The following is a 27,892-nucleotide window of genomic DNA, read 5'->3' on the forward strand; positions in this document are numbered from 1 at the left end:
AAAATAACAGAAGGTAACACCCAAGAGGCATACGTTGAAATCATTTTGTCTTGTGGTCTTTGGCACGTGTGCTGAGGAACAAATGTGCCCAGTCTCTCTCTGCACGTGATGCACCATGGGCCCTTTTGCAAAGCGGAGAGACTCAGAGATCTGTGGTTCCTGGTGGGAAAAATATGATTTGGCTCCCATAGCTTTTCCTTCCCTGGGAGTAGTGGTTTAATTAATGATGTTGGAAAACTAAGCTAAACACAGACGTTATTGCAGTAGGAGGAATTTTGGGCCTTGGGCCAACAGGAATTTAAGAGAAAAACGGTGCCATCTGTCCAGCTCCTTCAGGGATTGCTGTGGCCAGGCGACTAACTGCGGGAAGTTAACGCTTCTCCTGCTCTCATGAGTTAAGATTGATTACCAGTGTTTCTCAACTTTTTGTTCCATCACAACGCATTGCAAGCAATATTTGCATAAGGCCACTGGGGAACACAGATGCAGTCCTTAGACCAGAGGTGCTAGTTCAAAGAGCTTGACCTTCCTCCTCTCCACTGACAGTGGCTTGGGAGATCAATTTTCTGGGTGCTCCTGTACCCGTTTTCATGGTACACCAAGAAGAAACTGACTCATAAACCATAATATCAATTTTAACATTTGTAATAGAAGCTATTTCTTTCTTGTGGCTAAAAATTTAAAGTTTATCATTCCCATTCCCAATATCAGAAGAGCCCATTTGAACCACAAGATTGTTTGGGAGCACAGACTCAGAGAAAAAAAAAAAAAAAGGTGACTGGATTGCCTTCGAGATACTTTCTGTAGGCCATGGGAAAGCCCAGTGAGGGGATTATCCTTGCCTTCCCATAGAATACCTGTCTGTAGTGATCCTGATGCTCATGAACCTCAGAGCCAGTGCGCCAGTCCTTGGATAATACTGGATTGACACAATTATTAGCCTCTAATTTTCTCTTTTAAAGGCTCCAAGCAAGCCATACTCTATGGTTCAATACAATTGATCAGCTTAATTAAAATCACATTCTAGTCATATGTCCCTGAAATTATAACCAAGTCACTTCAAATGGTCTTGATGGTTTTTCAGAGTCTCTTTCTTAAGTGACTCCTACAGTTGGCCCCGTCAGTTAGCTATGGAGTCTCAGTGTTGTCAAACTGACATTTCTAAGTTCAGGGACACCCTTATTTCACTTTACTTCACCAGCATCCTCAGGCAATGGGGGAAAAAAACAGGGAGATCCATGTTTACCTTAGCATTTGTGGGTCATTGCTTTCTAATAAAAAAATGCAGAAGTTTAAAAAAATCAGCTACCACTATGGCTCCTTAATTCAATTTAAGTGGGGGGGGGGGATTGAATTAGCCAAATCTCAATTGCAGCTTTAGTTTCTTAAAGTTCTGATTTAATTTTTTAAAGTATCCTGAATTGGAATGAGATCTCTATTCTATTGTCCTCCTCTATTCACTTCGGCCAAGAGCATTAACCTCTCCAGGTCTCAGTTTCCTCAACTGTAAAATGAGAAGTATTGAGCCAACTTGCCTCTAGAGGCCTCCCAGCTCCAGGTTTACTTTCTTTAATATGTATATCTGTAGCTCTCAAGCAAAAGAATTGCCATTTGCAGATAAGTAAGAGTACCTTGGCAATAGTTAAATGTTTCTCACCCAGTGAAATACACTTTTCAATCACAGAAACACCCATAAGTTTATTGACAATAAAAACAACAACTAATATTAAGTTCCCAGATTAGTTTACCATCAGGAATATACACCATCTCAAATTGGGCTTGAATGAATTCCAGTCATTCAGAAAGCTTTACTGAGTATATACTATTTACTTGGCTTTAGGAGAAAAAGGGAATTACTAAGATGAAAATAGTGTTATCCCTGCCTCAGCGGTCAGACCCAGAGAGGGATACAGCACACATGCACCTGCTCTGTGACATGGTACCAAGTGGGATAACTTATGGGAAGCTCACTGACAGAGCATAAACGATGGAGCCATTAATTCTGCCTAAAAAGAAAAAAAGGGAAAAAAGGCTTTCCAGAAGAGGTGACATCTGAACCAAGCCTTAAAGGATAAAGTAGAGAAAACAGTGCAGATGGAACAGGGGCAGAATGGTCTGGGAAGCAGGGGATGAGGAAGTGGAGTCAGGAAAGGGAAGAACTGCCATAAGAAAGTAGCTAGAAAATGTGATTAGGAATTGTGTGGACTTTGGATGATACATAAAAGCAATCAGGATTCATCTTTAACCCATGAGGAGTTCCATGATCAGACTAGTACTTTGGGGAGGCAAAACTATTGTGAAGAGAGGTTTTGACAGGGAAAATCTGGAGGAATGAGGAACAGCCTGGAAACTATTATAATAGGCCAAGTGGTAAGTGATGAGGGCCTCTGCCATGATCGTACCAGGAGGATGGATTTAGGAGACATTCCAGAAGGACAAAAGAAAAAAAGAAAAAAGAAAAACAGAGAAACTTGTTAGCTAATTAGATGTACCAGGTGACAGGGAGAGAGGCAAGAAAAGAGATTCAGATTTTTTGTTAGACCAGTGGGGGCCCAGGGGATACTAGCCTCTTTTATGCTTACAGACATTGATAACCTGTGATATCAGAAAGTCAGTGCTCACAAAACATAAATGAACTTCAGCCTGGCCCTACTTGGTTGATCAGAAAGGCCAATAAATAAAACCCACAAATGAAAGAATTCTTAATGCCTGATGAACTTTACATGGCAGTAAGAAATTAATGATAAACAATAAAATAAAATAACCCAAAGAAACTGTGAGCTTTTGAGAAAAGGTAGTTTTGAGAGTTTGAAGTTATTCTTTGTTTAGGGTTTTGTTTGTTAGCATTGTATAATTTTGTTTTGGTTTTTACTTTAGCATTTATTTTTTTGCATGCTTGTTTGTTTGCATAAGACATTGTTACTTACCTTAGAATGGGAATGATGCAATAGTGACACCACAGAGCTTGAGTCTGACCTCTAGAGCAGCGCTACAACTGTAAAAGAACCAGGCTTTCCCCATCACACTACTCATGTTTCCAGGCAAAAGGTATACCTTTAGGCCTCTGACATGTTTTGTTTAGCAAAAGCCTCAGGGCTGAGTTTTTCCCTAAGTAGAAAACAGAGCATACAGTGTTGCTATTATCCTTGTACCATAAAATGAGAAAGAAGTGCAACCAAAGCTGGCAAGCCAGCTTAATATATCAACACTGTTCTCCTGCCCCAGGAAAATCACTACAGGGCAAGTGCATTATAATGTGTATTAAAATTTTTACATTTTTTTGCCCTGGCCCACATGGCTCAGTTGGTTGGGCATCATCCTGCAAAAGCAAAAAGTTGTCGTTCAATTCCCAGTCAGGGCATGTGCCCGGGTTGCAGGTCAGTCCCCGAGTGGGGCATGTGTGAGAGGTAACGAATCGATGTTTCTCTCCCTCTCTTTTTACCTCCCGTCCTCTCTTTCTAAAAATGGAGGAGGGGATGAGAGATTTCAGCAGAGGGCTGGTAGCTGGTCTCTGCCCATCAGGGAAGGCTTTCCTCTAGAAAAGGATGTATGAGCTGAGATTTGCAGGATGCAGAGGGTTTTCCAGCTGCAGGAGTGGACAGGGAGGGACCTGTGTGTGAGATGGTAGGAACAGCACATGTGGAGCCCCCGTCCTTGGAAAAGCCATGGAGCACGTAAGGCTCCAAGAGGAACCCAATGTGGTTGAAATTCACTTCCACGTGGCATGGTCCAATTCATGCCAGGTCTTCCCAAGACTTAATTGGGAATTTTGGAACCCATATGAAGAGAAAGAAGTGAAAGAAGGATTTTAAATGGGGATGCCAGGATCTGTCTGCATTTCTAAAAGATCCTTGAAGACAGGGCTGTAATTTGCTCATTTTCCAATCCTGCATGGTAACCTCAAACAGAATCGGTGCTTAACATATTTGTTGAACTATATTTCAATTTTGTGATAAAGGTGTTTGAGAAATTGTTGTTAGTAGTAGAAACTACGCAGGGGGTGGAATTAAATTTTGGACAAAGCAATGGTTGCTTTCCCTCCAGAAATCTATTTTCTCTGATTATCATATGTCAGGGTCACATAAAATGAAAAAGATGCAATTGCTTAAAATAACAACATAACATCAGCATAGAGGAAACATTTGTCATGTGTACTGGTTAAAACCATCAGTGATGAGATCAGACTACCTGAATTTGAATCTGGGTTTACTTACTACTTACTATCTGTTGGTCCTTGGGCAAGTTACTAAACTCCTCCGTGCCTCCAGATTTCTTTTTTGTAAGATGAGATTATAATAGTACCTATTTCATCTTTTTGTTGTGAAGTATAAATATGAATAATGAAAAGCATGTCAAAGTCTGCCCAGCCCAGAGTTAAGTGCTCAATAAATGTCAACTATTATTAACTGCATATGAATTTCATGGTGCATATGAAAAGTTGTTTTCCCCAACTCTAAAATAATTTACTCTTTAAAGTGTTCTAATTCCTTGATTCTTAACAGTTGTTTATGTGCTCATAATAATCAAATGATGGTAATATGACTTTTATAGAAATGTTTAATGTATCAGCTTTGGTTGGACTTATTACCCAAGTAATAAGACCTCTCACCAATATTAAATTGATTTCTTATACGTCCTGGATAATGCACTTTAAGAAATGCTTAAGTCTAACAAAAGATAAACCCATGGTATAGAATCTTCCATGATTTTCAGATTAGAGGCATTACTAAACATGTGTGGGGTTCACATGAAGGCATGGTCTTTTTTTTCTCTTCTTACCCATCTCTCAACTCACAGAAAGCTTTACATTTTAGTATTTTCCCCAACCTTCCCATATATTCACAAGTGATGATAGGCACATCAGTGCATGAATGTTTCCACAAATTTATTATTGAAGCTTATGCAGGTTAAAAGTTACCCCTTAGCTTGGTAGACACGACTTTCTCCTCGATGTAAAACAGGACTCCTGATCTGTCGGTTTCATAAATCATTCTCCAACTAGTCCATGACAGACACAGATCAAAGAACAAGTGAGTACTGAACCGGTTATAGGTTAGAAATCCAGTGACAGACAGCCAGCCCGGTTGTTTCTTTCATAACTTACCTCAAACAGACACACTGCTGTGCATGGCTGAGCACGCCCATACTTGTTGACAGAATTATTTTTAGAAAGTAATGCTTTCTCATTTATAAAATCCAGAGAGAGGCAGCATGATATGTAGGCGGTAGTTCTCAGCCCCCGCTGCAAATCCAAATTACCTGTGGAGCTTTAAAAAATCTGCAGATGCCATGACCTCACTCTAGACCAATGCTTTAGCTTGAAATGCATGTGTTAATGGGGCGAGGCAGTTATTGAAAACTAGGATGCCTCTCAGGCAGTCCCACCTTAGACCAATTGCATCAGAATCTCTGGGGCTAGGACCTGGAAGAAGCATTGCTTAATCAGTTCTCCCGGTATTCTAATATATAACCAGGCCTGACGACTATTGCTCTAGATAGGCTGAATTCACATCTTCATTTAGCAAATATGCAATGACTGATATTATATGTAAGGCATTGCTGGCAACACAGCAGTTGAGAAAATAAACACTGCCTGCTCTCCTGGACTTAGAAATTTGAATTAAAATCTTCAGGGTTGGGGCCTGGGCATCTAAAATGTCTAAGAGCTGAACAACCAAGATTGAGAATCAGGGAGTAGTAGAAAGAGCAGGGAGTGGAATAGCTGTGTTTGAATCTCGGTTCCTCTGACCATTGGCTGCTAGATATGGCTAAGTTATGTAACTATTTTTCTAAGCTTCTGCTTCCTATCTTTAAAATGGTGGAAAGCAAATCTTCCCCTCTAGGGCTGTTATTAGTTTTAAACTTTAAAAAAATCGATAGAAACCTTGATACAGCAGCTAGTACCTACTAGGCAGTCAATAAATGTTAGTTTTCTTCCTTCCACTTGCCCTTCATTTCTCTTGTCCTTAAAGCAGTATGTGTGCTAAGTACCAGGGATGTATTGATACAATTGAAATACGAGACACTGGAGCTGGCTTTCCAGGAGTTATGGTCTAATAAACAATTACAGAGCGGCCACATCATACATAAGCTATTCCTAGGTGTGTGCTATTGGCTACTTTTATTGCTGCAGGGGTTCTGAGTGGAGAGAAATAATCATTGAGCATCAGGAGCCAGAAGTTTCCTAAAGAGAAAGAATTTAAGAGGAGGCTTAAAGTGGGTAGGTTTTGCCAGAGTAAAGGGAAGATATTGCAGGCTGAGGAAACAGCATAGAAAAGATAACTTCTAAATGATACCCGAAGGTAGGTCATGTTTAAAGACAACACATACATTTTAAACACTATCTGATATGTGTCTCTGCATTTGATTAATCAAGAAAGTGAAGTTGGCCTTTTTATCAGTGTGAGTGAATAATTATGTGTGAGTTTTATGTGTTTAAGAACATATATGAGTTTATGTTTTTAATGATGCATGCATTTATTTTATATGAATTCCCTCAATATGTTATTTAGAAAATTTTTGCATGCATCTGTTTTTACTTGCATTTTCCTTGGGGGGTGGTACCGGCATTTCTTCTTAGAAATAACTCACTAGCCTCATAAATAACAGTGAATTTTCTCAACACAAAGAACAAAGAGCTGAATCAAAATGACATCATCCTTCTGAGAGTGAATTTTCATTCAGGTTCACATTTAATTCCTGCTGGAGGTTTGTCCAGAATAGTCCCTGACCAATTATAAACAGCCAAGAGAGCGTGTTTGCTTAAAAGCAAGCCTCCTTGCTAGAGGGCACCTTGCAATAGCCACCTCCCCTCCGCCTGCAAAGTCTGGGCCTCCTCACAGGCTCTGGGAAGCCTCTGCTGAGATTACTTGTAATGACCTACTTTGAAAATGATGTGAACTCGGCTGAGTGCCAAGGAATTAGGGTGCAAACAGGCCCATCCAGAGAGCTTCCGGCAGAAGAGAGCAGACTCTCTCGGGACCCCTTCAGAAACCATGCCTATGGTTTTGTTTTGGGGGATGATTGCTTCTTTTTTTTTTAAATTCCCAGGGCTTTGGCTGTTACAATTCATCCTTATGCTCTTGGAGTGCAGGCTACTGATTGGCGGAGGGCGTCTGTTACATCAGAGAAAGGCAGCCAATCAGAGCAGGACTCTGCCTGTCTCTCTGCTGCAAACAGCTGAAGTAGTAATCAACAAGACCACTGAAGTTCAGCCTCTGCTCTCAGTTGCAGCCTGGGAAGACGCTTTCCAGAGCAACGCCTGGCGGAGCGTGAGAACTCGAGGCTGGTCACAAATTAGGGGCCTTTATCCTGGCCCCCTTGAGGAGCCTTGGATACACCTGCCTTCCATCCAGGTTCATTTCTATTTGAGTGTTTGGCTTTTAAAAACAACATGGATGTCTCTGGGACATTGAAAAGGGAAAAACTTGGGACAATGGGGCAGAAATGTTGGTGATTACATTAGCTGGGCCACTGTTAAGTGATGACTCCAGATAATCCCTTTTAGTCCTACGTTCAGGACTGCCTACTGAAAAACAAAGCCAGCTTTGAATCTAGGAAAATTACCTGCACCTGTAAATGTGCTTTAAAATAACTTTGTTTTCCAAAGCAGCTGTCCTGAATTCAGCATAGGTAAATTCCAAGTGTTTACCAGTTGATAAGACTTTTATTACTAGTTGTTAAGACTTTTCTTAAGAAAAAGTATTTGTTTATACACATATAAGGAGCTGGTTTATAAACTTTTCCCTCAGGGAACTTAACAGCATGATAATTTATCTTGGTTGAATCAGCTTGGGCTGTTATCAAATAGGAAGGAAGAGAGAAATTTTACTTTAACTCATATATGCACCTGAAAACTCCAGTTTAAATTGTGTACATATAACAATTGTGACTTACTGCTCAGAACACTGTTTTCTTGGTCTATTTGGATTTTTTAAAACTGTGAAGACATTTTTTTCCATGATTTTCCACTGTGAAGTCCTCTCAATTCCCAAGGACTCCTGTGAAACCCACCACTTTCATTTCCCCCCAGTCTTCAGAACTTTTTCAAACCTTGGATTATGAACCCAATTACTTGAAGACTAGAGGAACCCTCCTTAATGAAAGACCTAGCAAAATGTTAAATATGGAATTATCATCCCAAAATGAAATGCATGATTCTTCACATAAACTCACAGTTGTAAATCTTGGTGAAAATATGCTGTAAAGGTTTGTAAATAGGGAAAGATGAGCAAATTTATAACCTATTTTGAAGTGTATGATATCTCTTTCATGCAATATAGACTCGGTATTGTTGGTACTACCCTTCTCCTGTCTGTTCAGAGGACAAATGGCATCAGGGAAATGAGAAGAAAGAGGGGGAAAGTGATATAATTAGGACATGAGTTTGACACACAACAGTTGCTGGCTGTACTCATGATATGGGCCAGTCCAGATCCTTACATCACCTTTGGCAAACCATCCAACTCTTTCTTCAGTCTAACTCCTTGGGCCTTCTGGCTGGCAGATGTAAGAATAGAGGCTACAATGGAGCCCACAATTTTATACCAGCAGGATCACTCACACAGCCTCGCCCTGGCAGTGGGTTTTAATTTTAAAAAGCTGAATGAAGGTCCTTGTGTCCAAGACTTGACGGTCAGGAACTTCAAGTCAAGATGGAGGCATAGGTGGACACGGCCTCTTCGCACAACCATAGAAAGAATTACAACCTGATCTTAAAATGAATAACACCAAGAACCATCAGAAAATTGACCCGTATGTAAGTCCAACAACATGGCTATAAAGATGCATTCATCCAGATGGGTTGGAGGGGTGGAGTCCTGAAGAGGGGCAGAGAGGCAGCGGGCTTGGAAGGCAGAGGCAGCAGCAGTGGTAGATCTCACAGGAGGGAGGGGTGACTTGGGAGTAAGACATCCCAGCCCCAGGTCAGACTGCACAGCCCAGGGTTCCAGCACCAGGAAGATAGACCCCCATTACCTTGGGCTATAAAAAACAGTGGAGGTTGGGGCAGTGGAAAAAAACTGCTGGATTTTTGCCACTTAAAGGGACAGCACAGTCTTAGAATGTACGCAAACTCACTCACTGCGATTCACCGCCGGGGCAGCAGATAGAAGGGCTCCAGTCACACACAAGAAGGAGATCAAGTGACTCGAAATGGAGGGAGGGCTGGGTGAACCACCAGAAGCCAGGCGACAGCATTGACCCTCTCTCAGCCCTCACCACAAAGCCACAAAGTGGTGAAGCAGGTTGCTTGGCCTTGGCAATTACGTAAGGCTCTGCCCCACACAATTCACAGGCGCCTTTCCTACATAGGCCATGCCATTAAGACAGGGAATAAAAGCAGCTCTACCTAATACACAGAAACAAACACAGGGAGGCTGCCAAATCGAGGAGACAAAGAAATATGACCCAAATGAAAGAATAGAACAAAACCCAGAAAAAGAACTAAATGAAATGGAGATAGCCAACCTATCCAATGCAGAGTTAAAAACACTGGTTATCAGGATGTTCAGTGAACTTACAGATTATAGCAAAAAAATAAAGAAAGAAATGAAGTTTACAAAAAGTGAAATAAAGAAAAACATACAGCAAAACAACAGTGAAGGGAAGGACGCTGGGATTCAAAACAATGATTTGAAACATAAGGAAGAAATAAACATTCAACCAGACAAAAAGAAGAAACAAGAATTTTTAAAAAAGAGAGAGAGAGAGAGAATAAGAAGACTCTAGGACATCTCTAAAAGTGCCAGCATCTGAATGATAGGGATGCCAGAAGGAGAATAGGAAGAACAAAAAAATTGAAAACTTACTTGAAAAAATAATGAAAGAAAACTTCCCTAATTTGGCAAAGGAAGTAGACTACAAGTCCAGGAAGCACAGAGAGCCCTAAACAAGTTGGCCCCAAAGAGGATGGCATCAAGGCACATCATAAGTAAAATGCCAAAGGTTAAAGATAAAGAGAGAATCTTAAAATCAGCAAGAGAAAAGCAGAGAGATACCTACAAAGGAATTCCCATAAAATTATCAGCTGATTTCTCAAAAGAAACCTTGCAGGGGCTGGCAAGAAGTATTCAAAATGATAAAAACCAAGGACCTATAACCTAGATTACTCTATCCAACAAAGCTATCACTTAGAATGGAAGGCCAGATAAAGTGCTTCCCAGACAAGATAAAATTAAAGGAGTTCATCATCACTAAACCCTTATTAATTATGAATATTAAAATGACAACAAACTCACAACTCTCAACAACTGACTCTCAAAAACAAACTAAGAACTAGAACAGGAACAGAATCATAGGTATGGAGATCATTTGGAGGGTTAATCAGCTGAAGGGGGAAGAGGGAGAATGGGGAAATGGGGTGGAGACTAAGAAGCATAATTGGTAGGAACAAAATAGGGTGATATTAAGAATAGAATAGGAAATGGAGAAGCCAAAGATTTTATATGCACGACCATGGACATGAACTAAGGGGGTGGGAATTACTGGAGGGAAGGGGGGGTATCAGGTTAAGGAAGGCAAAGAGGGAACATATTGGGACCACTGTTATAGCATAATCGATATATTTTTAAAAAGAAAAGATGAATTATAATCCAAGTCAGATTTTTGCAATGAAAAAAATAAATAACTTAATGGTCACCAGGCAAAAAAAACTCTAAACTTCTCTGGTGGAACAATAGGTATGGAGGCAGGGTGAACCAAGTCTTAGAATGAGAATGACCTTTTGGATGCAGGAGTAGAGTCAAGTGCTGAGTAGAGAAGAACCCATAATGGAAGACAGAGCTGGGAAGCCATGCGTCTGTTAGTGCCTTACCCTGGAGAGCAGTCATAATGATGGAGACAGGGCTCTGCAAGCAGCTTAACCAGATGGGATTAAGAAAGCTAATACGGTTTAATGGATATGTCTGTAGTTTTTTCCCAAAGAGTTTGAAGCAGCTCCTATTTTAATTTTATAGGCCAAGTAAAATGTTGTAGATTTTTTAAAGTCATTTCTCTTTGTTAACAAATATTCATTAACTTTTTCAACAACTGGATACACATGATGCTGTGTAATGTGTCACTCAAAAGTTTGGCAGTCCTAAAGGAATATGTAGGAGCAAGCAAAGAGGAGAAGGCCTCTTTGTGCTGTTCATTGTAGTGCCCCATCTTCCTCCTCCTTCTTTCCCCTAAGATGCTTTGTAATCTTTCTTTAACTTTCACTAGATTAACCACAGGAATAATGAATACAGAGAGGAAGGGAAGAAGGGTAAGGAAGGAGTGAAGGCTTGGACTCCTGGACAAGCCATAGAATGCTTGAGCATTTCATGTGGTGTACCTATCCGCAGCCTGATGAAGAGATCACCCACCTACTGCCAAAACGCCCCCAAGCTTTTGTTTCCCCTCTGCCCTGAAGTTTTCCAAAATTCTGAGGAAAGACAATGAGGCCAAGGATCACAAGTGGCCCAATGCAACCCCTGCAGTGTCCAGGTAGTCCCCTATGATCAGCCACTCTCTCTTCCTCTTTCTCTTTCTTCCTCCCTGTCCTATGCATCACCTATTTAAAAAATCACATTGAATTAAGTGGTAGTAAAAGGAGGTAAGACAGACATGGAAGAAAAAAATGTTACTAGAGAGCATAGCAATTAGGCAAGAGCAAGACTTGGGAAGGAACATCACATCACATCTAGGTGAAGGTTTCCATTCAGATAAAACACCATATCAAGAAGAAAATTATTCTTACTTAATATATGGGGTGCAAATTCTGTGAAGCTCTCCAAAGAAATTGGCAAACAAAACTGAAGCGCATTTGAGGAAATGGCTGTGATTAGATTTTTCTTTATCTCTTCCATATAAGGTAGCTCATTAGAAGGCAGACAATATATTGTTGTCAAATTTTCACTGGGGTAGACAAGAACAAGTCTAGCTCCTAGGAATATGCATAAGGAAGTTATGCACAATGCACAAAAACATATCAACATTGCAAGGTCTCATTCACAAAGAGAAACAGGTAATGATACAAATATCAATTAATGATTAATAGGACTTCATATTTGCTGATAACAGAGCTATGGTTTAGCAAGGATTCTCTTTAGTTCCATGATCAACAGTGGGGAGAACTGGTGTATCGATTGCATTATTGTGAGAGGGATGTTCATTTCATCTAGAAGAGAATAAAAAATATCTAAAGCCTGATCACCCAGTATCAGAGCTCCAGGAAAGTAATTTTCTTCTTTAGATTCTGTGCTGAACTCTGCTGGTACCCTGCATTAATAGGAAATCAACAACACACTACTCACATGAAACTTTGCATCTAAAAAAAGCTCACATTGTGCTTTAAGCCTTTTAGTACAAAAATAATAGAAGTCATGAGGTTCAAGTTTATTCCTGCAGTTTTCTCTGAAAAACTGTACAGTTTTATATGGGGCCTGAATGTATATTCCATGGATCATTGTTCATTGAAAATGTGGTTGAAGAACTAGGGGTTTAATACTTAAGGCTCACTTCCTCACTTGATCCCAATCACATATATATGATTTCTTACTAGCAAGTACTACAGAATTTTTTTATGTTCACATTCATTGTCATTATTGTTATTTGATGCATCTCAACAGTGTGACTCATTCCAACTAACAGCCCCCAGGAGAATAGAGAAGGAGGGCTACAGAACAAATTTCATTCAATAAATTACTACTGAGCACTTACTATGTTTGGCAGTATGAGGCCAGAGTCCCTAAAGAGGGTTCAATCCAGTAGACTGTGTAAGGCAGATAGACAAATAATCATAATAGATCAGGGCAGAGTAGGGTCAGTTTCTTAACAAAGCTGGTTAAAACATGGAGCATTGGGTAGATCAGCAAAAGTTTCACATGGAAGATGGTGAAGGGGAAAAAGGTCTGTAATTCAGATGTCAGCCGGGCTCCCCCTGCTTTTATGGTGTAAGACAGACTGGCCTGACTCCACTCCAGCCCCCTGGAAATGCAATGCTCTTCTCACCGTGTTCTCACGGGCTCCTCTGCTCCAGTCTGCACCTTTCACCATTCATTTATTCCCTCTGCTAAAACTCCGCCTCTTTCATTGACTTCCACTAAAAAGCACTCACACAAAGCCTTTCTGGGGTGCAATGATTACAGAAACTGTTGAAGAAACAAGGGTTACATTCATCCCTGCTCTTAAGAAGCCTTCAGATGTCCCACCTTATGGCTACTCATTCTCTTTCTGTTGCCTCTCTTCCCCTTCTCTTCTTGAGGAGAGGGATCAAAAAATCCAAATTCCCTTCATTTTCTTAAACATAGTGATTCATCCTATTTTGGTCCGTTCTCTTCCTTTAAACTGTGGATTGGGGCCTACTTTTTACTCAGAATAATGCTACATTGATGCATGTTTTCCTCAAATAAAGACTGTTTTGCCCCCTCTAGGATGAATTCTGATTGATATACTTTTATTTTTAACTTGCTACAATGTCAGTTTGGTAAGGCAGTGCTGGAAGATGAGGATGTTCTGTAGGGTCATAAGTTATAAGACCTAGAAGAATTCTTAGAGATTTTTCAAATACCTGTCTTTTGCTTTTTTAAAAAATATGTTTTATTGATTATGCTGTTACAGTTGTCCCAATTTCTTCTCCCTTTGTTCCCCTCCACCCAGTGACCCTCCTCTCTCCAGCTGTACCACCCTCCTTTGTCCATGCCCATTGGTTGTGCATATAGGTCTTATCTATATCTTCCTGCCTACTCCACTCCCTCCTACTATGCTTCTTAATTCCTGCATCATCTCCCTCCCTTTCCCCCCTTCCCCCTCCCCACTGACCTCCCCCCAGTATGTTCCCCATACCTATAATTCTTTATCCACTCTTGTTGCCTATCTCGTTTGCCTTTGTTTCAATTCCCTAGCTTCTGTTGTTGATTGTTGTGATACAGTTTTCATTTTAATGTTCATAGTTTTGATCCTCCTTCTTCTAAACAAGTCCCTTTAACATCTCATATAACAGTGGTTTGGATCTAATGAACTCCTTCAGTTTTACTTTGTCCTGGAAGCACTTTCTCTGCCCTTCTATTCTGAATGACAGCTTCGCTGGATAGAGTAATTGTGGTTGTAGGTTTTGCTTTTATTCCTTTGAATATTTCTTGCCAGTCCCTTCTTGCCTGCAGAGTTTCTTTTGAGAAATCAGCTGAGTCTTATTGGGACCCCTTTGTATGTAATTCTCTTCCTTCTGGCTGCTTTTAAGATTCTCTCTTTATTCTTAATTTTTGACATTTTGATTTTAATGTGTCTTGGTGTGGTTCTCCCTGGGTCCAGTTTTTGTGGAACTCTCTGTGCTTCCTGGACCTGTAAGTCTATTTCCTTTCCCAAGTTAGGGAAGTTCTGCTTCATTATTTTTTCACATAACTTTTCATTTTCTAGTTCTTCTTCTTCACCTTCTGGCAGCCCTATGATTTGGATGTTGGCCCGCTTATAGCTGTCTGATAAGTTTCTGAGCCTCTCCTCATTTTCCTCACTTTTTGTTTCTGCACTGGTTGACTGTTCCTTCCCTGTGTTCCGATTTGTTCATTTGATCCCTGGTTTTCTTGCCTTCACCACTAGTTTCATATGTGTTTTTGTTCATTTCAGCAGGACTAGCCTTCATTCTTCCCTGTCTTGTTTAAGATCTGCTGTTAGGTCTGTAAGCATTCGTATAACCAAAGCTCTGAACTGAGCCTCAGAAAGATTTCCTATCTGCTGAGCCCTTAGATTAGATATTTGCTGTCTGGTCAGCTGCATCACCGGTATCTCTATCATGATCTGTGCCATCCTGACCGTTTTGTGTTTACCTTTGCTTTCTGGGTGGGGCTGTCACACCTCCTACGCTATAGGGGGTGGAGCACTGTGCCCTCATCACTACCGGGCGACCCTTCTCACCATGCTGTGGCATTTTGTGTGAGGGCGTGGGTCCAAGATGGATTCCTGCCGTTCACTCTCTGCTGAGACCGGGAGCCTCCTCCTCCATCCTGATGCCCTCCGAGCCTCACAGTCTGAGGCAACAATGCGGGTCTGCTTTCCCCAGTGTTGGAATCATGAGCTAATGGGTTTGGTCTGCAACCAGGGATGCTCCCCAGGTGCTTCTCACCTCCCCCTAAACACCGCTGTCCTGCCTCCGTCGCTGCTGCTGCCGTGAACAGCACAGCTTGAACTCTCCTCTGCGGCTTTGCCCCTCCTACTTGTCTGGATGAGAACCACTGCTTTATAACTTCATATGTTGGACTTCCATTTATTTTCTGGAACTTCTGGTTATTTCTGGTTTTATGGTAGTTGTATTCCTTCTTAGTTGTGGAAAGAGACGGACCGTGTCAGTCTAGGCCTCCATCTTGGCCGGAAGTCTCCTGTGTTTGTTTGCTTCTGTGTCCCAGGGAGAGCTGTCACTCCTACTACGTTGTAAGGGGCAGAGCCTTAGGTATTCGTCATAACGCGTGACCTGTTTCACCACGTTGTGGCACTGTATGCAGGGGAGGGGTCTGAGAGGGAACAAAGCCGCCTGCCCAGCACTCGCCCCTCCTCCAGGCACTTTTCCCACTTCCACACCGGACTGGCGCTCCTCTAGCTGCCACCCTGGCCGCCATTCCTAGAGTGGGTGGGTCTGCGTTCACTCTAGGTCTGTGGGGGCCCTTTAAACAAGCGGACTCTGCTGAGAGACCAGCAGTTTCTACCTCCATCCCAACCCCCACTGGCTTGCACAGTCAAGAGCAATGAGGCTTGATTTTCCCCGGTGCTAGGACAGTGAGCTGCGCAGTCTGGTGAGGAGCTGGGAATGCTCCCCAGGTGTCCCTACTGACTTTTTAAAATGTAACTGCACTTTCTGCTGGCCTGCTGCTGCCACCACCACACTGTGTCCTCTCTGCCCTGGCTCCGCTCCTCCTACCTGTCTGGATGAGTATTTCTTCTTTATATCTTTGTTTGCTGCACTTCCATGCACTTTGATTTTCTGGAACTTCTGGTTGTTTCTAGTTTTGAGGTACTTGTATTCCTTCTTAGTTGTGGAGGGAGATGCAGCATGTCTGTCTACGCCTCCATCTTGGCCAGAGGTCGAGAAGATCTTCTGTCTTTCGTTTTACAAATAAGAAAACTGAGGCTCAGTCCTTCTCAAGGGTATGAGTTAATGGTGGAAGAACTCTGCCAGTGTAATGCTTTTTCCCTGATGGTGGGGACATCATGATGACGGTATAAGAGGGGAAAACAAGGCATTCTTTATAGCAGGTGTGGCTGGGAATTCTGTAGGTTGGCAAAGGTACTCACTCTTCAGTAAGGTGTGCGTAGTAAAGGTAGCTTCTTAATTTTCTTGTAAGTGAAAGCCACCTATCTACCTGATTAGAAACTAGGAGCAACCTAAACTTTCCAAATCATAATATTGGAGTCTCTTTCAGTTTAGTTGCCCTGCATTTTAAGCACTGTCAATTCAGATTTCAACTCCCTGCATGTAAGCAGTTTTATGGAAGGCATATCAGGTCCTCAGAGCAGAAGAGAAGGGTCCTTTAGACTGTTGTCGGACCTCTTCTGGGACACGGTAAAACTGGGCTACTGTACACACTGGTGACCATGAAGGTGCAGCTAATCTATTCTGGGCTTCTGACAGCGATGTGTTGGCACCAACTCCTAGAGCACATGACCCTTGGCTGAAATCTTCAACCAAAATGGCCCAGGCTGCTGGGGCCTGTGAGACATCAAAATAATATGGGGAATACAAAGAACCTTGGAGTAGGAGATGTTTCCCTGGCCAGAGTGGTTTATATTGATACTTGAAAAGAATGTTATTCTTGGATATGCAATGTTCTATAAATTTTAATTAGATCTTTTTGGTTGATGGTATTGTTGAGTTCTTCCATGTCTGTGCTGATATCTGCCTTCTTGTTCTACCAGTTATTGAGAGAGGGGTTTGAAGTCTCCATATATAATTGTGGATATGTCTATTTCTCTTTTCATTTATATCCATTTTTGCTTCACATATTTTTCAGCTCTATTGTTTGGGACATAGACATTTAGAATTGTTATATAATGCCTCTGTGTCCCATGTGGTTTTCTTTGTTCTGAAGTCTACGTTATCTGATGCTAATAGAGCCACCTCTGTATTCTTTTGATTAATGCTTCCATCATATACCTTTTTTACTCATTTTACTTTCAACCTGCATATAGTTATATTTGAAGTGAGTTTCTTGTAGACAGCATGTAGTCAGGTCATGTTTCTTAACTCTCTTTCAGTCTCTATTGAGACCATTTATGTTAATGTAATTACTAATGTATTCAGATGTAAGTCCATTATTTTATTTTTTGTTTCCTATCTGTTCCTTTTATTTGCTGCATCCTTTTTTCTGCCTTTCTGATGGTTAACAATCTTAGAATTTCATTTTTTTTATAGTGGCTTTGAATATATTTCTCTGTAGAGCTTTTTAGTGGCTGTTCTAGGTATTAAGCTATACTTATGTAACATATCACAGTCTATTGGTGTCACCATTTTCTCAGTTCAAGTAAAGTATAAAAACTTTACTTCCCTTTATATCCTTTTCTTTACCCTCCCCTTTTAAGAATATAATGGTATTGTTTCCTTTGCACATTTTTAGTACCACATCAGACAATGTTATACTTTTTGCTTCTCCAATCAAGCATGATTTAGAAAACTCAAGAAAAAAGGAAACTCTATTATATTTTCCCATATTTTTGCTTATTGGGTTTCTTTACCCTTCATGATGTTTAGAAAATATCTTTTAACCATTCCTTTAGGGTTGGTCTGCTGGTGACAAATTCTCTCAGTTCTCCTTCATCTGAGAATATATTGATTTCACCTTTATGCCTGAAGGATATTCCCCCTAGATATAGGAGTTTGTTCCTTTCAGCAATTAAAAAAATGTTGCGTTACATGATTTCTGATGAGAAATCTACTGTTATTCAAATTGTCTTTCCCCTGTAGATAAGGTTTGTTTCTCTTTTGCTTTTTTCAAGAACTTTTATTTGTCCTTACTTTTCAGAAGTTTGACTATCATGTGCTGTGGGGTAAATTTCTTTGGGTTTATCCAGTCTGGGATTTGCTTAGCTTCTGGAATCTATAGGTTTATGTCTTTTGTCAAATTTGGGACATTGTTAGCTCTTTAAGTACTGTTTTTAGTTCTGCATTGTTTCTTGTCTCGTGATTTGAATGTTAGATTTTCTGTGATAGTCCCACAGGTATCTGAGACAGTTTTTTTCCAGTTTATTTTCTCTCTATTTTTTAGATTAGTAATTTCTATTCTATCTTCCAGTTTACTGATTCTTTACTTTATACTCTCTACTGTTCAGCTCATCTACCATGTGTTTGTTTATTCAGTTCTTGTATCTTTTTACTCTATAATTTCCATTTGTTTCTTCTTATATCTTCTTTTTCTTTGCTGATATTTTCCATTTTTTATTTTTTCTTGTGTTTTTAATTGCTCATTGAAGCATTTTTATCATGCTTTAAAATCTTTGTCAAATAATTCTCAACATATCTGTCACCCAGCCATTGCCATCTCTTGATTGTCTTCTTTCATTCAGTTTGAGATCTCCTAGCTCCTGGTATGATGGGATAGTGGATTGAGTACTACTCCCACAAAAGTTCATGTTCATCTAGAACCTCAAAATGTAACATTATTTGGAAATGGGGTCTTTGCAGATGTAATTTGTTAAGATGAAGTCATACTGTATTAGGATGGGTCCTAAATGCAATGACTGGTGTTTTTAAAAGAAAAGAACACACAGACACACACATAAGGAAGATAGTCATGTGACTACGCAGGCAGAGGTTAGAGTAACCCAGCTACAAGGAATGTCAGGAGCCTCCAGAAGCTAGGAAAGGGCCAGGAAGAATTCCTCTCTAGAGACTTCAGAGGAAGCATGGTTCTGCTGACACCTTGACTCTGGCTTCTGGCCTCCAGCACTGTGAGTGAATAAATATTTGTTGTTTAAGCCATCAAATCTGTGGTACTTTGTTATGGCAGCTCTAGGAAACTAATACAGATGGTATGACAAGTGATTCTTTAATTGAAACCTAAACATTTTGAGTATGTTGTAAGACTTAGGATCTTTCTTGAATCTTCTGTTTTAGCTGGCTTCCTCTGACACTTAAAGGGGACAGGTTAGGAGTAGTGTCTCATTAGTTCCAGGTCAGGGTATCAGTCCAGGTTCCCACTCAGCCTCCCTTGACAATCAAGGAAAGATGCTCTTCATTACTCTTAGGCCTCCTCTGACACCACCCCAGTTGGGAGAGGGAAGGATGCCTTGCTACTTTAGGGTAGGAGTATTAGTTTGTGCTCCCTATATAGTCTCTATTGATACCACGGAGGGTGAAGGGGATTCAGAGAACAAACTAAAATGAAAGATCTGGCAGGGGGTTAGGATGCCTTGTTACAGCCTGATAAAGGTGGAAGTCTAGGCTTCCATCAGCCTTCACTGGAAGAAGTGGGGCCATAGTTTTTCTGTGATGATTGACTCTAGTAAGGCTGTTATCGTCTAAAACTCTTCTGTCTTGCTAGATGGTCTTGTTCCCGGTCTTCTGACTTGGGAGAACAGACTTTGTGTGTGTGTGTATGTGTGTCTTCCCTTTGTTGTTTCTGGGTTGCCAGCTTCTTCTACTTTGGGTCTGTGGTATATGGGACAAAAAGAAAACCCAGGGAACTCACCATCATTTCATTTGTCCAATTTTAAGATCCATAATCAGTCTGCTTTCTTCATTTTACCTTTCAGTCTTCTTGCATTGGGTTTATATATGACATCCAAGATTTTTAGTTGTACTTAATAGAAAGAGCAGGGAAAACTATGTCTACTCTTATCTTCCCAGAGGTGGAAATCTTCTAAGCACCTAACTTTTTAATTCCTGAGCTCCTGAACTACAATGACTTTACTTTCATAGCATTTAGCCATGTTCCCCTAAGGCTCACCTGGAATTGCAGTACCTTGAGCTCTTAAATTCAAACATCCCTCAATTCTTGATCTCATCTTTTTGCTTCTTGTTCCCTGTTTTATACTCAATACATCTGATCTTCAACCTCATGAAAGTGTCTGCTCTCTTAATTTTGCTACTTTCTTTTAATCTATGACCCTGTCCCCATATTCAATTACATTCTGATCTAAATAGACCCCATGGTCTATTACTTCGACCATGTTCTTGCCACAATCTTCTATTTTTTTTCCAGCTGTTTTTTTATTCTCAGCCACTGACAAAATCCAAACTTTGTAACAACGTACTCCTCTGTCTTCTTGTACATGTATGGAGCTGAATATGAAGGAGAAACATTGCACAGTGGAGGATATTGGTGAACCAAAATTCTATGGTATACAATTTCCAATTACTCCCATGCTGCTGGCCATTCCTACTGTGTTTATGCTCAGTGCTCTCTCTCCCATTCCTCACAGCATTAATGAAGCCACCTCATCCAATCCTCTTTCCTAACATCTTCCCACCTGTTTCACTCTCACCTGCTACTTCATGGGAAGAACAGAAGCCATTAGGTAGGACTGACCCTACACGTGCAATCTTGCATACATCTGTACTCATTCTTACTTGCCTTCCATGATCAAGGATGAAGTCCCTCCTTCTAAAGCCAGTACCTGAATCTGAGCTATGTAGCCAGCCTGTCATGGCCTGCATGCTCAGTAACCTTACTCAATTATTGCCTCTCTTCTAGTTCTTTCCCAACATCATCCCTCCTAAAAGCTTGTCTTTCATCATTGAAAAATCCCTCTTGCTTACTTTCTCATTACCTTCCCACCTCTAGTTTTCTTTGTTCTGAAGTCTACATTGTCTAATGTTAATAGAGCCACCTTTCATCCCCACTTCAAAGCCAGGATTTGCAAATGTGCTTTCTATACTGGCTGTCTATACTTCCTGACAACCTATTCCCTCCTCAAACAACTGTAGTCTCATTTCTGCCTTCACAATGTTTAAACAATTCTTGCCAAAATCTCCAAAGGCATTTATTGCTGAAGCCAGCAGATACCTGTCAACCTATGTTACTTGACATCTTTATAGGTTTTGCATAATTGAACAATATCTTCTTTTTGAGAGGGGAGAAAAAATAACAACCTCTCTTCTCTTGGCCTCTTCTGCTTTACCTTAACTTCTCTGGCTACACTATTTGGTCTCTATCAGGTTTCCCCTTTCCCTGCCCATGTTTGTTCCTGTACTAGTCCCATTTCTCTCTTTATACACCTGGACACTTATCCAGCCCTTGACTCCTCACTCTCCTTATTCCCTGTACCTAATATATCACCACATCTTTCATTCCACTTCCATTGTGTATTAGTCAGTTCCAGCTGCCATACAAAATACCACAGACTGGGTGGCTTAAACACATTTACTTTCCCACAGTTCTGAAGACTAGAAGTCCAAGATCGAGGTGTTAGTACAGTCAGTTTCTAGTAAGGAATCCCTTGCAGCCTTCTTATTGTGCCCTCACCTGGTGTAAACTCTAGTGTCTCTTCTACAAGGGCGCTAATCCCATCATGAGGTCCCGTCACCCTGGGACTTAGGACTTCAATGTTTGAATTGAGGGTGGGGGCACACAATGTTCTCCATAGCACACTGCTCTGAAATTACTCTTCCTGAATTATTTCAATAGTTATGCCCCTCAAAGACATTCCCCATACTCTAGCTAGACTGACATATCTGAGGCAGAAATCAGGCCTCATCACTTCCTTGCAAGAGATACTTCAGTAGTTTCTGGTAGACTTTCTGTGAAGTCTGCACACTTTAATATAGCATAGAGATCTTCCATGTTTGGGTTCCTGCTTATCTCTCTGGCTCGATCTCTTCCTTCCCTTCTTGCACTCAGTGATACATCCATAGTATAGTACTTAGAGTGCTGAACACACCATGCTTGTTAAATATTCCTCATTCTCAGAACTCACCTTAGATGTCACCTCTTCTAACAAGCCGTCTATGACTCTTAGGCTGAATTGGGTGCTTTTCCTAAATGTCTCTACAGCTCACTTCTATCACAGCACCCAGCACACTTTGTCATAGTTGTTTTTCACTTGTCTGTCTCCTCTATTTGGCTATAAGCTCCTTGCAAGCAGTTACTGGTCCTTTACTCCTCTCTCTGTTCCAAGTCAATGGTGCAGCTTTCAGCACAAGTAGGTACTTCAGGTTTGTCTATTAAATGGAAGGCAGTTTTGTGTAACTTTTCTTTTTATTGATGAGAAAACCAGTAAAGAGGGTATAAGCTATCACTCAAAGTCAAGCTAGCAAGATGCCCAGAAACCAAAGAATGTCAACTCAGCACATTCAGGCCTAGCACTAACACTATTAAAAAAGGTAAAGAATCAAATTATTTCACTTCTTTGGGCCTTCATGTAGAATGAAGGGATTGGACTAAATCACCTCCTAAGTTTCCTTCAAATATAAAGATTCTATAATTCCAGGTAAGGGAACCATAAATTCCTGGTCAGAATTTCTCAGAAGTCACAAACTTGGGTTATTTTGTACTCTACTAAAAAGGAATGTATGAAGAGCCGAGGCAATCAGGGTTTCTCTTCACTGCCCATTCATTTCTTCATTAAGTCAACATTTACTGAGCAACTAATGTGTGCTGAGCATATAATGCTTTTCAGTTTAGACATTTCATAAGTGCTGATAAACAATAAATAAAAAAGACAAAATTCTCTGTGAGGACCATTTGACATGTAACTTTCCAAAGTTCAGGCAGAAACAGTGACTTCATAGGGGAAAACTATGTAGAAGGCAACAAGAACTGCTCCATTCAGTTGCATTTAGAAATGGTTATGTAACTATTACATAGAACAAGCATGACTCATAGGATGAAATCAATCATAAAGCAACACTTTAAATTTGTTCCACAGAATTAACACTTTCTCTTGCTCTTCGGTGAAACTCAGAGCAAATATTTCTTCTCTTGACCACTTCCAGGTAACATATCCTTTGGTTGATAATTCACGTGTCTAGATTCATGACGCAGTAAAAACATCAATGATAGGGCCTCTCCTCTCTCCAGCTCAGCTTCCACGAACAGCTACAGTTGATTAGGGAACAGCCTATGGTCTCTCTCTTTTCTCCATCCCTACCCCTTTCAGCTTTCTGATGTTGATTTCACGCTTCTCTCAGGTTCTAGGAGGAAGATGAAAAAAGAGGAGCAGAAAAGTTCCTACTTGTCTAACAGTCACATGAAGCTCTAGTATCAGAATTCTCTGGCTTTCACAGGTATTCAGAATTGCTGCTCTTGTTGGTGTTGTATGAGTTTTTCAAAGATACTCCAGGGTAGGACTTCTCTCACCTGCATTTTCTCACCAACAGGGTACATCTTAATGTGGCTGACCACTTACTCTTCCTCAGACCCCAGGAATCTGCTACTATCTCCAGCTTTTTTGTCCATCTGGTCACCCATCCAGATGACCCTCTTAGGATACAAGATAGCTTATACCTGCTTTCTCTTGTGGGTGGCCCATGTCTGATCCAAGGGGACCATCCACACTTTCATTGGCCCTGATAGACTCAGGAAGGGGGTGGGGACATGCGGCACACAGACTGCTCTGGACAAAACAACCCTCACTTTGCATCTCTAATTCTCACTTTTAATTGATATTTTGACAACCTACTCTGTAAATTTTGCAAAGTGAGTCTCTCATCCCTCACTTTAAAGTGTGACATCTATGTCTTACTGCTTTGACTAAAACTTTCATTCTTTTACAATTATTCCTGCCCTGTGATGCTAGAATGTTCAGTTTCTGATCACATCTTTGGCTTATACTTGCCATGTCACTGTAACAAGTATCCTTTTCCTTTTCTAATTTCATTATCTGAAGGCAAGTTAATATTGTCTTTGTATAATTTAAAGTACTTACTTATTTTCATAATTTAAAGTACTTACTTATTTTCATAATGTGTAGATTGCGCATTATATCTGTTTCCTAAGGCTGCCATAACAAAATACCACAAACAGGATGGATTAAACAATAGACATTTAGATCTCATAAATTTGGAGGCTAGAAGTCCAAAATCAAGATGTCAGCAGGGACACACCCCTTGAAAGGCTCTGAGAATCTATTTTAAGTCTCTCTCCCATCTCCTGGTGGTGACCGGCAATCCTTTGGCATTACTTGACTCAAAGTTGCATTACTTCAATTTTTTCCTTTGTCTTCACAAAATAATCTCCCTGTATGTGTCTTTGCATGCTCTTCTTATAAGGAGATCAGTCATTGGATTCAGGGCCCACTTTAATCCAGTATGACATCATTTTAACTTGATTACATCTGCAGAGACCCTATTTCCAAATAAAGTGATATTCACAGGTGCTGGGTGGATGTGGATTTGGCAGGGTACTGTATAATCCAGTACACGCACTGTAAAATTTTCTGTAGAAAGGTTCAGTATCAGTGCAAATATGATGTTACATGTTTTTCCAGAGTAATGTTTTTTAAAAAATAGAGAGATTACATTAATTTTGGAAAGACCTATGGAAGTGGGGACCCCTGTGTTTCGCTGGAGTGCACTGCATAGCAATAGTCATATTCATAGAGTAATATAACAAAAGAAGCATACAAACAGCTTAATAAGCATGGGTATGTATCATATGAGAGAATCGAAGAAAGCTAATAATAGCTACCCCAGAGATGAGCAAGCGGATGCTTTCCACAGCTGAATCCTCAGCGGGATGATGTAGTCTTTGTTGATTTTGCCACGTGATTGACGAAAACAAAAGAACTGCAAGGAAGACAAATGACATAATTTTGAGGGGTTTGGCTATAACTACACACACTAACGTTATAATAGCACTAGTAGTGATGTGATGCTGTATATAATTATCCATTTTTAAGCTTCTGCAACATTTCAGAAAATTTTTCCTGGGAGTATTTTTCCCCTCCACTGGGTTTCCCTTTTTCCAAAAATTCGAATGGTGGGTTGGAACCTTGTTCAAATAATGACATAACAGCAGGCATAAAACTGAAAGCAACTAAGGAGAACCATCATTATATTCATCAAAATTGGATCTTTTACAAATATGGTTTCTTCATGAATTACCAACTAAAGTCTATCCTGAGAAAATGTGGACCTTTAGGAAGGCACAATGAATAGCTGATTTTTCATATGTTCTATTTTCTAACCATTTACTCTTTCTAGTCTTGAATAACTTCTTCCTAGAACTTTTGATTTTGCTTGGCCAAGTGTGCCTTTTGGAAAACCATATATTTATCCATCCCTGCTAATTCAATGAGATCACTATGCAACTCTAGAAACTTGAAGTGACTTCATTAAATAGCATATATTTCTTATTCAAAATGATTGAAGACATTTTCATTACTACTTTCACCTCTATTTTACATGTAACGTCTTTTCTGAATGTGGCAAACATCATGTGCCTTCCTTTGCACTTGTAAATGGAGTCAGTAGATTCTGATTCCTTCTTTCTGTGCAACTTATGCAAATGTAAATGTTCCTTTGGATAATTTTTTTTTATGTGTTACCATGTCTTTATTGAAATTTGTATTGTATTTTCTTTTGTAAGACATTTGGATTCTTGTGGAAGTGTTATGTATGTAAATAATGAAACAACACCCACACTATTACTTAGCTGCTGTGGGTGCTGCCACAGGTGCTTTCTTTCTGTTTTCTTTCTTTTTTTTATTACCATAAGAATAGTTCTTAGGAATAGAAATGATGCCATGGTCTTAAAGATATAGTCAGTTCCTAATAATTAACGAAGAGTAATGTTTATTTCAAAATGGGCCTCTATCACTGACTGTATTGAACTTCATGCCATTTTGCGATGGCTTAGGACACAGTAGTAGCAAGTGTCCTTTGTATAATGTTCCACCATAAACTGAGCATGGAAGGAGGTTTAATACCATTGGTTAAAGTGAAGTGGTTATATGGACACCAGAAAAATCATTGAGCTTGTTTTTATACAATACATCAGGCAACAGTAAAGATTTTTTTCTACCTTAGGAAAGGGGCCAAAAGTCGGTCGGCAGCCATCCGTCTCGAGAGACGATGGTGTAGCTTCTTAAGAGTCTATCTGCACTGCCGAGAATGGCTGTGCAGTCCGACTCGGGAGTGACACGGTATCTGTCTCCTCCCGTGTTAAATCGACATCTTGCGATGACGCTGGAGTGTCCTCTCCAGTGAAGCTGAAGCTACAGAGCCTGGGCAGGGTGATATGGAGGGTGTGCTGTTGCCCATGCAGCAGACCCCCCCTCTCTTCGCAGCTGAAGGGTCCAAGGGAAAGACGGAGTCAATACAGCTTGGCTTCAGGTGCGCCGCAGGAGTTGCCGGTGTTGACTACAACGTCAAACCGCCTTAGGGACTCCGGCTCCGGATTTTCTGTCGGGGTTTACTCCCTTAGCCTTTCCCCTGAAGAGGTATGCCGCAAGGCAGCGGAGGTTTTTTGGAGTCAGAGTTTTCCTTTTCTGATGTGCCCTGACTGGAAGATCGAACCAGCGACACTTAGCTCGCAGGCCGATGCTCAATCCACTGAGCCAAACCAGCCAGGTAAATATATATATATAATATTCAAATTGCAGAAACCAGAAATAAAGAAAAAAATCTTGAAAGAAGCTAGAGAAAAAACTACCTTAGCTATAAATGAGAAATAAATAATAATTATGGTAAAATTTTTGTCAGAAACCATATAAGCAAAAAGAGAGTGAATGAACGTTTAAAGTTAAAAATTCATCAACATAGAAATCTATACCTAGCTAGCCGCAGCAATCTTGAGGAAGAAGAACACAGTAGGAGGAATCACAATACCTGATATCAAAGTATACTATCGTCGGCAGCCGTCTGTCTCGAGAGACGATGGTGTAGCTTCCCAAGAGTCTATCTGCACCGCCGAGAATGGCTGTGCAGTCCGACTCGGGAGTGACACGGTATCTGTCTCCTCCCGTGTTGAATCGACATCTTGCGATGACGCTGGAGTGTCCTCTCCAGTGAAGCTGAAGCTACAGAGCCTGGGCAGGGTGATATGGAGGGTCTGCTGTTGCCCATGCAGCAGACCCCCCCTCTCTTCGCAGCTGAAGGGTCCAAGGGAAAGACGGAGTCAATACAGCTTGGCTTCAGGTGCGCCGCAGGAGTTGCCGGTGTTGACTACAACGTCAAACCGCCTTAGGGACTCCGGCTCCGGATTTTCTGTCGGGGTTTACTCCCTTAGCCTTTCCCCTGAAGAGGTATGCCGCAAGGCAGCGGAGGTTTTTTGGAGTCAGAGTTTTCCTTCTCTGATGTACCCTGACTGGAAGATCGAACCAGCGACACTTAGCTCGCAGGCCGACGCTCAATCCACTGAGCCAAACCAGCCAGGATTAGGAAAGGGGCCAAAAGTACAAGATATGTAAAACCACTCACCTTTTTGCTTTCAACAGCCTTTTAGGACTTGTAGAATTCCTTTTACGTGAAGGGCCCAAAAGGCGGTGTTTGAAATTTCAAGGTCCACACTGAAGCAGGCCTAAGGAGTCTGGGAGTCATAGGTGTTCAGAGAGAGAAAGGTCTGAGACCTGCTTCCCTTTGTCTTTGCGGGTCTTCTCCTCTTTTGTAGAAGACAAGTGGGTACAAGACAGGCTGGGACCACATCAGCACAGGCCATGGGAAAGGGGAAGAAACAAAGATCCAGAGGGGACAGAGCCTGTGTTCAGAAGCTGGCCCATCCCCAGGAGGCAGCCAGGCAGGCCACTGTGGTCAAAGGGCATGACTAGCTCAGATTGGGCCAGGCTATTTGTATATCCTAGTGGGTCCTATCTGCCAGCAGAACACAGTTCTGGATGAAGTCCAGCTGACAATATTCAAAATCAGGCATGGTTCCAGGTGATCAATTCAGTCACACCAGGGCCCCAGCCAGAAGCTGAGAAGGGAGTCAGAAAGCACATCCTGCCTCCCAAGGGAAGGAGCGAGCAAGAGTTTGGCAGACCATCAGGACCTGAACTGAGGAAACTGGATTTC

At 41.0% G+C, this 27,892-nt stretch overlaps 1 long non-coding RNA gene across 2 annotated transcripts; it reads right to left on the reverse strand.

Annotated features, from left to right (window-relative positions):
• LOC150015377 (uncharacterized) lies at positions 1-27,575 on the reverse strand. 2 transcript variants are annotated; one of them, XR_016509992.1, is made up of 3 exons: positions 27,302-27,575; positions 24,570-24,667; positions 1-159 (listed from the first exon to the last, which is right to left on the reverse strand). It is a non-coding gene; the product is annotated as an uncharacterized LOC150015377 (long non-coding RNA). The 2 variants fall into 2 exon arrangements; XR_016509993.1 differs by lacking the exon at positions 1-159 and adding an exon at positions 22,829-23,074.
• Positions 27,576-27,892: the final 317 nt, after the last annotated feature.

This window comes from Furipterus horrens, unplaced genomic scaffold (assembly GCF_987537825.1).
Source record: "Furipterus horrens unplaced genomic scaffold, mFurHor1.1.pri manual_scaffold_3, whole genome shotgun sequence".
Lineage (NCBI taxonomy): Eukaryota > Metazoa > Chordata > Mammalia > Chiroptera > Furipteridae > Furipterus > Furipterus horrens.